Genomic DNA, 14,496 nt, shown 5'->3' with positions numbered 1-14,496 from the left:
TCCAAAGAATCATCATCCATTTCATACACATTAGTAGTAAAGCAACTAGACATGGGTTTATTGCTTGATAGAGTTTAGAGTCAAGGGACTAGCTACATCTAACCTTGAAAGCTGTGAGTGAGATACCAAAAGAATTTCATTTTTTGTATTATGTATATACTTTGAGAGTGTTGTTTTGTTTTCCATTATGAGTTTTATTTGCATTGTTTTGTTCCTTTTGTTTCAAGTTTCTTTGTACCAGATAGGGAGTACGGTAAGTAGAAACCATCACCATCAAATTGGGTCAAAAAGATCAAGGCAAAAGGGACTGAAAACGATATTTGGGATGAGAAGACCATAAATTTGAAAGTTTGGAAATTTGATGGTAGAGACCTAAAAGATGATCTAAAACCAAAGAAAGGGTGCTAAAGAGCCTCAAAAAACTCATCAGAAGCAAATTGAGAAGTTTCAACAACATCTATCGTGGAACATGGATTGCGATCCATGTCCCCTAGAGACACACTGAAGCAAAAATGATATAAATTGATAGAGATTAACTTCAATTAACTTAAACCAAAGTTTGGGGTCAAATTGAGATTAAAAACAGACTCAAAAGAGGGAAATTGTGAAAAATCACTTCTAGCCCATTTGACCAAAATTTGGGGGGTTTTTATCCAAATTCAAAAAGATTTTGGGAATAGGTTTCAAATAGTAGAGACTACAGCCTGACAAAGTTTCATGTCAAAAGGAGGTGGAACATGGATTGCAATCCATGTAGTATAATGAACTAGCTCATCAAAATAGATACATTACAATCATAGATCACATCAAAGATTGGCGCTCTGGGTCTCTTGGGAGAACATTTTGAATGAGACAAAGAAAAGGGTCATCATCTCAAAGCTAAAAGATAAATTTATCAAATTTAAAGGGATGATGCTGCAGTGGCAAAGCCAAATCAATATGTTGATCAAGTATACAAATGAATTGTTACAACTCTCAATAGAAGGTTCCAAAATCCCTAAGAACTTGGCCAAAAAAGACAAAGAGATGGCCTACATTCTCTTTGAAGCTCAGATCAAAGCCAACCAACTTGGTCTAGTTGGTTGGATCCATACTACATCAATATGTCACAAACTGGCTAGGGCAAGGCCTACCAGAGGAGAGAAGACCTTGTATAACCTAACACGAAAATATGGAGTGCACTAACACCCTATGACATGGAATGATGATTGAATGGCAAGAGTAGCTAAAGCAAGAAGCTATCTATCATATTATCTAGAAGGAGAACACCAATTGTAGTGCTCAAGGTAGTGGCCAACCTGGAGCACTTAAGATTCCACCCCGGACATTCAAGAAGGCCACTCTAAAGAAGGCTCTAGATAAACACAAGTGCAAAATCTAACATTGGCGTAGCATTTAAAAATTTTGAAATATACCAAAATTCCAAGAAATGGGAGGAGGATGTAGGTTTTGGGAATTGGCAATTATACATAGTCGGGTTGGCAGAACTTTACCAGTAGAGGAAGCCAGTAATTGTAACAAGACATAGTCATGCAAAACCTAGTAGAGGCAACTATAAATAGGACCCACTACATTCATTTTAGGGCTATCACTATGTCGGGTTGTCTTTTAGTCCTTTGTAGTTGTTGAGCTACTACTCTCATTGTAATTAAGCTCTATTGTAATCAAGCATTCAATGCAGTTTTACTTATCCATTATCTAAATGCATCAATTTCCAGTCTCTTGTAGTTCATAATCTGATTTCCTTATGTTCATCTGAAGTTTGAATTTGTTGTTCCATTATATATGATCTAACATTTGACTTTGAATATTCAACCTAGAATAGGTGTCAAGTGACTAGGTCATTCCAAGTGAGCTAAGTCTATATGGATGGAAGAACCCAGGTATGCATCATGACTAAAGAAATAATGCATCAACTTGATTTACATCACTTGCAAATCAATTTTCGACGTGAGAATGGAGAATAGTGTGTGCATTAAATGCTTGGATGCCATTCACAATTTGAGATGAATGTTTTGGGTTAGAAAGATATTATGGATATGCATGTAATGCTAGCAAGGTTAGGAGCTTATCCACTCATTTTGGGAGGACATGGTTGATGGCCATCATATGGAGGTAAGATTGTTACAGAGGCTATATTGAGCTTTTTGTGGATTGGCCAAGAGAGTGAAGAATTCGCTATGACATGAAGAAATGCAAAGTAATGGAGATTGGAGAGGAAGAGGAAGAAACAGAGTTGCCTACTTTACCCATGCATGACATGCACAATAAATATTTGAGTGCTTCTTCTACCTACAACAAAGAAGAAAGTTTTGATCAAAGTCTTTTAGAGATGGCATGGATGTTTTCAGGTTGCATATATATGAAACCAAGGCCATACAAAATATCAAGAGGGATAGAAAACATGGAATACTAAAGTTGTCTCAGGAAATGTATATCCACAAGCTCTTGCAACATTTTGATATGTAGGGGAGAAAGGCTACATTAAGTACCCCAATGCTTAGCAAGAATAATGCTCTCAAGTATGATGCTGAGAAAGTAGAAATGGCCAAGGTGCCATATTCTTCAACAGCAGTCGACAGTCTTATGTATGCTATGGTATCAACAAGATCAAACATTTATTTTGCAGTGGGAGTGGTTAGCAAATTTATGGCAAATCCTGGCAGGAAGCACTGGGAAGCGGTGAAACACATTTTGAGATATTTGAAAGGTATAGCAAACAAGTGCTTATGCTTTGGGAATAGTGATGCATCCATTGTGGGTTACACGAATGCGGATTGTGTGGATAGTTGAATATCCACATTCGACCATGTTTTTCGATTTGCTGGAGCAGTAGTGTCATGGAGATCGTGTCTCCAAAAGTGTGCATCATTTTTCATCACAGAGGCAAAGTATGTGGTAGTTTTTTATGCTAGCAAGGAAGCTATATGGTTATCTTTCCTAGTGTGAGATATTGGCATTACTCAGACTCCAGTGTTGCATTATGATAGTCAGAGTGTGATTGCATTGGAGAAGAACCCTATGTTTCACTCCAAGTCAAAACACATAGCAGTCCATTATCATGTGATACAATACATATTGGCTGGCAAGCACATTGCACTAGTCAAGGTTCATACATATGACAACTCTGCAGATGCTCTCACCAAGAGCCTACCCTGCACACTACGTGGAGATGATGGGTGTAGGGTGAAGCCACTTGGATTGCTTCACAATTGTATAGGTTGAACATACATAGGCCACTTGGGCCATGTTGGCCTTCAAGTGGGAGCTTGTTAGGGTTCATGCCAACTGGTTGGAGACCCACCACATTAACTGTACTAACCTTATCTATTCTTTTGATCATATAGAACAATAAAGAGTAATGAGGTATAATCCTCATTGAGAGTTGCACCATCACTCTGTGTGCTCTTCTTCTCTCTCGCACTTTGCATACACCTCACACTCTTCAATAATATAAATGGTTTTATAGGTGCTTATAAATTTCTTGATTTTTATATAGAATGCTTATTGTGCAATATCATAACATTCTAAGGTGGAAAGCAAGGCCATTTCCACAAGCTCTTCTAGGTCACACAGACATTTAATTCAGTTTTGGAAGATTTTTCTTTTTGTTTTTCCATGCTTTTAGTGAAAACCAAGGCCGGATCCTATTATTACTAAGTCCAATGATGCTACGTTTTTCATTCTTGTCAATGGTTTTTTTTGTGTGCAAAAAGCATGGCCATTTCCTACTTTCATTGTTAGGCCAAGCGAAGCCATGGTTCAATTTGAGAAAAAATTATTTTTCCTACTTTTTTCTTTTTTTTTCCCTTTTTGTTGTTGTTGAAAAACAATATGCTTTTTAATACCATTTAACTCTAGAAACATTATTTTTTACCAATGAGCATGTCTAGGATGGGCATTCCACTGAGAAATAAATAATCCTTATAAAAAGCGAAATTGTATGCCAGTGTATAGTGCTAAGATTTAGATCACCTACAATTGTATTAGCAGCCAAGATTCCCTTTTACTGAGTAAATTGGCCCTAAGAATGGATGGTCATAGGGATAAGATTTGACCATTAAAAGTAAGCCATGTGTTAACAAAAAGAAAAATTGATTTTTGTATTGTTTGGAATGCTTTTAGATCCAAGATTGGGCACCCTATTTACTGTCTGGCCTCCACTCTTCAAGCTGAAAACCTATATAAGGAGCAAGTCCATCACCATCTTCATAATCTATGTGCAAACTCACACTCGTTATACATGAGAAGAAGAAGCACTCTTCTCTCTACTCTTTCTACTACTTCTCTTCTCCTTTTACGATGAACGTGCTCTTAACTAGATTTGTGGCAAAAACCTTTATGTAGCTCTCATCATTGCTCTCTTGTGACAATGCAAGAAGCCTCTCAATTACCAAAAACTACTCTTGATTACTATAAGGAGCTCTAGCTCCATAGAGCTCTTGATTATTGTAAGGAGCTCTAACTCCATATCCACCATCTCTTTTTCTCTCTACTTCTGTTTTCTTTCCATGTAAGGAAACTATGCTCTCGGTTGGTGCTTTGTGTGTACATAAGCATGTATGGTCTTGTCAAAAGTGTATAATGTTGATTCATGCTTCTCTAATCATGTTTAACATGTTGATGTATGTGTATTACCTCCACACATTCATGTAGACATGTAAAAGGCATGCTCTTCTCTTACATAATATATGTGGTAGTGTTATGGTTCAGGCCAACTGGCCGAACACCCATCACATTGACTATACTAACCTTACATATTCTTTTGATCATATAGAACAATAGGGAGTAGTGAAGCAATTCTGAACCAACTCCACCCACATCTTCTTATCCCTCTCTGCACACGCACTGCACCACATATTCTTCAAGTGGTATCAGAGCTGGAGTGAAGGTCTTACATCTTTGCATCGTTGCGGTGGAGATTACAGTGAAGTTGCAAAATTTCCAGCACTGTTTTGCAGCAAAATTTTGAGTAAGTAAAAGGTCAATTTTCAGCTTGATTCTTGTTGAGCCCATTGGAAAAGTCGTGGTCTACAACTTTGCAGTTGAAATTTTTGCCAAATTCCACACTGATGTTGTTGTACGTTTGGCAAACTGCTTGCACGTTGAGGACATATAGGTGTTGACTTTTTACAGATCTTTGTTGACCTACAGAAATAGCTCGTTTTCGTGCAGCACCGCTGCCATGATGAGAAAAAGAGCAGAGAAATGCAAGCTAAGCTTCTTTGAAGCCTACACATTAAGTGAGCAGTGATCAGGGCTTGATAACAGGCCAAGCTTAATGATTAATGTATGCCAGATGCGGCTTAAAAGGGCCAACAGATGCCTCAATGATGCCAAAAATGAGTATGCTTGAAGTGAGCATAGATGGAAGATTATGATCTAGAACTGCAGTGCTTGAAGTGCTCTACCATCCTGTCTTTACGGCTCGTCGATTGGAGCTACGGTGAAGAAGTTATGGCAGTTTGAAGATTAAGTCAATTGCAGATCTGTACCAGATTGGGCAACTGCAACTGAGGGGATAGAAATGAAGTGAATGCACAGACCTGAAGTGCTCACTTCGTGGAGCGCGTCGGTCTTTTCAAATAAGTGATCGGAGTTCCGGTCGGCCAAGATATTAGCCGTTAAAGATTCACTGGGGGCCGGCTCCGTTCCAGTCCGGTCGGCTCGGTCGGGGTGCCATCTGGGAATTTTGGCCTCCTCATCATGGTTAGTATGCGTTCTATGCAGTTGAGAAGTCTACGGCTTGGCAGGCAGAGTCCGGTGTCAGTTGTCGACAATGCTGAGCTGGGTTATTTTGGCATTATTTGAGATGTCGGTATGGACAATAAAAATTCACGATGATATTGTTAGTCAAGGACTGCTGAAGAAAAATGTTGTGCTTGCCGATGCTTTAGTTGGTATGTACGCCAAATGTGGTGTACTTCTCGGAAAGAAAAAAAAAAGTGCTTGAAGAGCTTTGTGTTCGGAATGTGACCACTTGGAATGCATTGACTGCGGGATTTATCCCAAGGTGAGAGAATCCATGATGAGATTGTTGGACGGGGCTACTTAAGAAGTTGTTGAGCCTCGTGATGCTTTCTAAAGTCGATATGTATGCCAATGGGGTTCCCTTTAAGGGTAAAAAAGAAGCCAAGGGGCTAGGCCGCCCATTCATTAAAAGCCGAATGGCCGCCCATGGGGTGGCCACCCAAAAACAAACAAAAAAGGGTTTAATGAGTGTAAAAACAAGAAGAAAAGAGGAGGCCATGGTGTGGAGAAAACGGGCAGCGGCGCAGGCAGGGAAGGAAAGGCTCACAACAGTCGCAGGCGAGCTCGGACAAGCTCGCGACAGTTACGAGAAAGGCTCAGATGAACCTAGCGCACAATTTCGGCCCTAGTCCCGGCAAATTCTGCGCCACTCAAATCTCCGCAACTGCCACGTCATGGACCCGGTTCATGTGCCACGTCAGTAGCGTGACGTAGCGGCGGCGCTACTGTTAAGGGAGGGGCAAGCTATTGATAGCTTGGATTCTTTTGCATGAGGGTATTGAAAGCCAACGAGAACAAAGGAAGGCCCGGTAGCGTAAAAGAAACAAAGCAAGAGAGGGGAAGGCTCTCAAACTCAAGGGGGGGGCTTGCCATGCCTCTCGTTCTCTCTCTCGTATTGAAGGGCGAAGAAAAGGAGGCGAAGACCTCGAGGGCACAAAGCCAAGGAGGAGGTAAGCTCGAGCTTGGCGAGGACCGAAGCAAGGCTCAAAGAAAGACTCGAAGGAAGCCTCTTGAAGTAGAGCTCTAATGACCGAGCAAGGCTATCTCTCTGTCTCTCGATCTCCAATCCAACCAAAACAAGGCGTGCTCTCTCCGAGCAAGGAAAGCAAAGGAAAGGAAGGGGCAAGCTCCTTCTATAGGAAATCTCTCTCGCTAGTTCTCAAAGCCAGTGGGAAGCAATAGAGCTTGAGCAAGCCAAGGAAAAAGGGCATTCCAAGCAAAGTCGATAAAACAAGCAACCAAGATCGGAGCAAGCCAAGGCAAGAAAGACAGATCGAGGGGCAAAGCAAAAATGAAGTCTCTCTCTCATTGAGCGTAAGATGAGCGGCCATGATCAAGAAGACAAGGAGAAAACGAGGTTAAGCGAGGAAAAGGAGCAGTACAAAAAGCTCTTGAGTGTTATCTAAGCAGGGAAAGACCAACATAGAAAGATAAAGTTTACAGAACCTAAGGTCAGTTGAGGCAGATTAAGCGACAGGAGAAAATTTCCATCACTGTCATCAGCAAATGTTTGAATAATCATTTTGGTAAGTCCGGTGTCGTTAACGGCCCGATTAATTCTGTAAAACGGGAGCTTAAACTCCTAGTTAGCAGATGATCCAAGTGACGGTGCTGTTAACAGCCCGCCTTGGCTAAAGATTAAGTTATACTTAAACGAATTAATCGATTAATTGATGATTGCGGTGATTGCCAGAGTTATCAATTGTTCTTGTTCTCTCTCTTTTACACCTCCCACAGCCAGAGGCCCGGCGCCGGCCCGGCTCACGTATCGAACACATATCCCCCGACGCCATTTCATGCCCATTCCAAAGATTCTTGACGTTTTTTTTGAGATCTACAACTTTGCAGAAGGAAGCTTTTGCAAATTCTAAATGATTTGAGAGATATTGGCTGACCGGTTGTAGGGTATTTGAGAAGTTGCAGATAGATATGCAGACATATTGTGGTGATTTAAAGTGTTTTTGGAGCTTATTTGTTGCTACATCCAGACATATCAGATCTACAAGCATCTTTGGCAGTGACAACCATTAAAGTTCCAGTGGGAGTTTTGGATGCATGTGGTTTATGCATGACTAGCACTTGTGCTTGTTGAGGGTATTTTACTCCCTACAAGGATATGGTTTTGTGCTTTTGCTTGCATTCTCATTGGTGCCTATTTGCAGTGATAGATGTGTGTGTTGCGGATACTGCAATTGTACGTCTTTGTAGAGCCGATTTTGGCTTGTTTTGGCAATCCCAACCGTTTATGAGACTCAATCTAGAAGAGCCCTTTTTGAGCCTATGTCTAGTCATGTTTGCATAACCTTTTGTGAGGATAGTTACATGAGGTTTTTTGAAGCCGAGCACTAGTGACTGGGGTGGATTAGATTGCTGGAGATCCCCATTCGTGGCCTCCATAAAATATGTATAGACGGGTACAGGTGTTTTGACACCAAGTTGGCAGTCGTCCGATAGTTTCTTTGAGGAGTATATGCCACTTTATGTCCAAAGAACACTCTTGATGTTTTATGCGTTGATTTTGTCTTGACTTTTGCATGAGATTTTAATCTACGTACAAAGGACACTGTCGGATTTTTTCGCCGAGTCCTCTAGTTTTCCTATCACACTCTTTTGCATTGACATTGCAGTGAGTTTCTGGTTGAGATTTTGATCTCTGAACAGAGGAGACTCTGCAATTATTTCTACAAAATTTTTGCCAGAAATTCCTAGTCTCACTCTCTTGCATTTTCTCTTGTTAATCATGGTTGGAACTTCTGAGAAAGAATATTATATCAAGAAGTTTGATGGCACAAACTTCACGATATGGAAGCATCGTATGCTTGATGTCTTGGTCAATGAGGTCCTTGCAACACATTTGAAAGAGTGTAAGAAGGGTGTTTACACTGATGATGAGTGGGAGGAGTTTGATGCTCATGTTATGGCAATCATTCGCCTAGACCTTGGTGAGTCCATTTTCTTCACGATTATGGACAAGACTACTGCAAAGGAGTTATAGGAGTCTTTATGCTCAGCTTGGGATGTTAAGAGTTCATTGAATAAATTTTTTCTCATAAAGAACCTTATGCGTTTGAACATGAAAGAAGGTAGCAATGTCAGTTTGCATTTAGATGAGTTCAATAGCTTGTTTATGCAACTTACATCAAAGGGATGACTTTTGATGATGAAATGAAAGCCATTTTCTTGCTATGCTCTTTGCCTGCATCATGGGATATGTTTAACTCGGCAATTAGTAACTATGTCCCTCAAGGCAAGCTTGTTTTCAATGATGTTACTAGTTTGCTCACAAAAGAGATTCAACATCAGTCTCTTGACACTAGTGGGCATGGTGATGCATATATGGCTAGTGGAACTAGTCAAAAAACCATCAATGGCAAAGAGGTCATAGTCATAATCGTGATCATTCTCAAGATCGCAAGAATGCACATATGGACGTGACACGAGGAACATAGAGTGCTCCCATTGTCACAAGAAAGGACCCATGAAAAAGGATTGTCGTTTATTGAAAAGAGAAAAGGGTAAAGTCGTTGTTGTAAGTCATGCACCTCCTAAGAGCAGTGTGAAGATAGAGGAGCTCAATGTTGTTGAGTCTTCACGTGTTGATGTTGCTCCTAATGTGCCACAACCGTCAGATGTACTAGTCTTCACTTTTGATTTGAGTTAAGAGGAATTATTAGCTCTTAATGAATGTTATGAGTGGAATTATATTATTGACTCAAGTGCTAGTTTTGATGTTACTCCTCACAAAGAGTGGTTCTCCAGTTATGCTTCTACACATGGTTTGGTTAAGCTAGGTGATTCTCATTAGCTTGAGATATGCGGCATTGGAGATGTGAAATTGTGTATGCATAATGGTACCAAGTTCATGCTTCAAGGTGCCAGAAATGTGCCAAAGCTAACTAAGTGTTTGGTTTTAGCAGGACAGCATGATGATTATTCTACTATACTAAAATTTTTGGCAAGGATTCCTAAATAATCACAAAGGGTAACTTGGTCATGCTCAAAGGCCAAAAGTCTGGCTCGTTGTACTCTTTGTATGTCTGTAGTGTGAAAGAGAATTCTATATCTGTAGCCGAGCTACCTTCTACTGAGTTGTGGCATAGCCGGCTTGGTCATATGAGTCAAAAAGGAATGAAACATTTGCAACATTTTGGCTATATAGCTGTATCAAACTATTTCAATTTTAGCTTGTGTGAGCATTGCATATACGGGAAACAGACTGGGCTTACCACTTTTCCATTGGATATAAATTTAGGGAATCCCCTAAATTTGTTTCATAGTAATCTATGTGGGCATATTTCACATAAGTCTCTAGGGGGGGCATTATATTTTGTGACATGTTCATAGATGACTCTATTCGGTGTGGGTCTACCTCGTGAAGAGGAAAGAGGAGGTTTTTCCTACGTTCCAAAAGTTCCTATCTAAGGTCGAGAACCAATCAGGCAAAAATTTGAAGGCTTTGCACATTGACAATGGGGAGTATGTCTCCACCGAGTTTAAGAACTTCTATAGCAAACGAGGAATTTGGAGGCAATTTACTACACCATACACCACTGGTCAGAATGGAGTTGCTGAGCGCATGAATATGAACATTCAAGAAAGGGTCACTTCCATGCTATCCATGGAAAATTTACCTCAAGAGTTTTGGGAAAAGGATGTTATGAAAATGATGCATATAATCAATGGGTTGCCTAGTACACTATTGCACTACAAGATTCTGTAGGAGATGCGGACAGGCAAGAAGCCTAATTATGAAAAATTATGCGTGTTTGGGTGTGAGTGCTTTTCACATGTTCCTAAAGAGATTAGAAACAAGGTGGATCCCAAGTCACACAAAATGCATCTTCATTGGCTATGGTGAAGATGGAGAGATGGGTTATCGTCTATGGCACCCAAAATCTCAAATAGTTATTTGCAGTTCACAAGTGATTTCAAAGAGTCAAAGATGCATAGACAGCATGTAAAAGAGATTGATTATTTCAAAGTGAGATTCAAGGACATAGCATCAAGTCCAATTATGCAAATAGCTCATTCTACTACCGATGTACCTACCACTAGCAGTGCTCCAGAGAGAGCCACTCATGCTCCAGAGAGAGTAGAGTCCACCTTGAACGATGGTTCCCTCATCATCCTTATACTTTATGTTGATGATATGCTCATTGCTAGAAAATCTAAAGATGGGATTGCCATCTTCAAGAAGTCACTTAGCACGCAATTTGTTATGAAGGATTTGGGAGATGCAATCCATTTTTTTGATATGCGTATCAAGAGGGATAGAAAACGTTGACTATTGGAGTTGTCATAAGAAATGTATATCCACAAGGTCTTGCAATGCTTTAATATGTAAGGGGGGGGGGGGGGGGAAGCATTGAGTAGCCCAATGTAGGCATATGAAAAACTTAGCAAGAATCATGCTCCCAAGTCTAATGCTAAGAAAGCAAAAATGGACAAGGTGCCATATTCTTTAGCAGTTGCTAGTTTTATGTATGCCATGGTGCCATATTCTTTAGTAGTTGGTAGTCTTATGTATGCCATGGTGTTGGGGTATAAAGCCCAATGTGGTCGCCCAGGTAAGTGGGCGGGCCGCCAGGTATGTACACATATTCTTTTGTAAAAACCTAATAAGAACTCACTGTGCTCTACACATTACAGTAGAGCGAGTTCACCATATCGTCGTGCTCTTCTTCTCGCACTCTCTCTCGCGTCGCACTTCCGCTCGTACTCCTTCAACTGGTATCAGAGCTCAGATCGAGGCTCGGGGCAGCACTGCAAGAGGCTAGAGTCACCAGCTCAAATTGGAGAGAAATTCGACAGGCGAAGACACGGCCCCAAATCCTGTGGATAAGCTCGAAGGGCTTGGTGTTCTCAGAATTTCATTCTGAGGTCATCTCGGCCACCGTTCGGCTTCGACAAAGGTCTGCGCAAGCCATTTTCGACTATGTGGTCTCGGCGGGTGCAGATCCGACTCTGCAAATTTGGGGTTTTCGGCCTACGACTGCAGGTGCTGAGGATATCGACACTCCCAGAGTGTTGATTTGTGGCTGTCTACACATCGAAGGACGGCTCACAGTTCTTGGAGGCGTGTCACATACGACACGGGCGCATCTACACACAAACTGTAGGCGACATCCACTAGTTCATCAGGTAGCTTGTGTTTGCTGCTTGATATTCCAGATTTCATCCTGACATTGCAGGTACTTCCACATGGGATGTATTGTCAGAGATGATGTATGTCTGTTGAGGGTTTGTTGGCTGTGAGTCACGCAGCAAACAACCGCCGCAGCGGTTACAGCATACAGTGGGAAATTTGTGGATGTATGACTTTGTGGGAAGTCTATGTACTGTCAGATTTACTGCAGCCTTTGTTGAGGGTCGAGTGAGGTTTTATTGAGCTGGGGGATTCTCGAATGTTCAGATCCTTTCGGTGATACATGTCTTGGAGCGATCCCTCGAGCACCCTTACATAGGCAGCTAGGATGTATTGACTGTGAGCTAGACAGTTGGGATTGCATCTTTGCTTTATTGCCGTTGAGGCATTGTCGCAGTCTATGCTTATAGGACAGTGACAGGACAGTGAGAGACAGTACAGGTGCAGGACAGGTTTACCCGCAGCTTACAGTGTCAGAGAGACAGTGTTTTTTGGTCTGTTTTTAGTACACCATAGCCATTTTACAAAGGAGACTCTGCCAAAATTTCTGCAGAATCTGAAGCTTTCTTGGTTCATTTGACAGGTTGATATTGGTTCAGAGGTCAGTTTACAGGGGAAACTCTGCCGAATTTTTCCCAGAAAAGTAAACTACTGTGAAGTGTAGCTATGGCTGGATCACAGGACACTGCTCTTTACAATATCAAGAAGCTGGATGGAACCAATTTCCCATTGTGGAAGAAGCAAATTTGGCACGTGTTGGTACAAAAGAAGCAGATAAAACCTATAAAGCTCAAGGGGATAAAACCAGAAGATATGGACGAAGATGAATGGAGCGAAATGGATGAATTGGCACTTTCTACCATTATGCTGACTTTGGCAGAAAGCGTTTACTTCAATGTAGCAGACGAGATGTCGGCTTATCAAGCATGGTTAAATCTGAGTGATCTTTATGAGAAGCAGAGTGCAGCTTCACAGGTATACTGGCTTAAGAAGCTTGTTGACTTGAAGATGAAAGAAGGGACACCTATGTCCAATCATCTGAACGAATTCAACACAATCTATAGTCAGTTGTCAGCTCAAGGTGTCAAGTTTGATGAACCTGTTAGAGCTATGTTCCTGTTGATCACATTGCCGGAAAGTTGGGACACTTTTCGCACAGCTTTGAGTAATTCTGCACCTCCAGATGGTTTGAACATAGCAGGTGTAGAAGGAAGTCTGCTTACTGAAGAAACCAATAGAAAGACAATGGACAAAGGCAAAGGAACAGCCTTAGTTGTCAGGGGAAGGACCAAAGAAAAGTACAAAGGTGGAAAGAGGAATCAGTCTCGTAGCAAGTCCCGCAGTGCTAAAGGCAAGAGTGACATAGAATGCTACCATTGTGACAAGAAGGGTCACATGAAAAGAGACTGCAGAGAATGGAAAGCAGAAAAAGGCAAAGAGAAAGCTGAAGACCATGGTGAGAAAAACAAGTCCTCAGTGAAGATGCAAGAAATAAATGTGACAAACACTGTTGCAGAGGATGACAGTCTAGTGTCAGGAGACATCTACTTCTTGAAGAATACAATGGACTCATCTCTTCTTACAGCATCTGATGGAAATGCACTGAGTGACTGGATTATAGACTCAGGGGCATCACTTCATGTGTCTCCAAACAAGGAGTGATTTACGTCTTATGTGACCACTAAAGATCATGTTCGGCTAGGCAATGGGCAGACATGTGAGATCTTAGGTGTTGGAGATGTTCAATTGAAGTTTCAGAATGGCTCTTCTTTCACACTGAAGAATGTGAGACATGTTTCCGCAATTACAAAGAGCTTGATCAGCACAGGTTTACTTGATGATGCTGGCTACGTCACCATTTTTGGACAGAACATGTGGAAGATATCCAAGGGTTCTATGACAGTAGCACATGGAGTAAAGTCTGGAGGACTTTACATGATTTATGTATCAAATGTCTCTAAAAATGTAATCAATGTAACCGAGCAGCCGAACGTTTCTTTGTGGCATAGCCGGTTAGGACATATGTCCAAGAAGGGAATGGAAATCTTGTCTCGTTCTGGTTATTTGCCTGGCTTTTCATTTAATGATTTTGGATTCTGTGAACATTGTCTGTATGGTAAGCAAACACAGCAGCCACATAAGCATAGAAGCAGTAGAAGAGATACACAGTTGGCACTTGTTCATAGTGATTTGTGTGGACCTATGCCTAACCTATCTCTAGGGGGAGCTTCTTACTTTATGACATTTATAGATGATTACTCGAGGAAAGTATGGGTTTACTTTCTCAAGCACAAGGATGAAGCGTTTAGTGTTTTCAAAACGTTTGTGACACTTGTGGAGAACCAGAGTGGCAAGAAGCTTAAATGCTTACGCACTGACAATGGTGGAGAGTATGTTTCAAAGGCCTTTCAGGACTTTTGTGAGTCAAAAGGTATAAAACGTGAACTTACTGCTCCTTACAATCCTCCTCAAAATGGTGTTGCTGAGAGGATGAATAGGACCATACAAGAGAAGGTCAGAAGTATGTTGTCTAATGCACAGCTGCCAAATGGGTTTTGGGTTGAAGCTGTATCAACAGTTGTTCATCTTGTAAATAGATC

This window comes from Adiantum capillus-veneris, chromosome 2, assembly GCF_014529385.1.
Source record: "Adiantum capillus-veneris isolate H3 chromosome 2, ASM1452938v2, whole genome shotgun sequence".
Classification (NCBI taxonomy): Eukaryota; Viridiplantae; Streptophyta; class Polypodiopsida; order Polypodiales; family Pteridaceae; genus Adiantum; species Adiantum capillus-veneris.
This window is presented reverse-complemented; position numbering follows the sequence as displayed.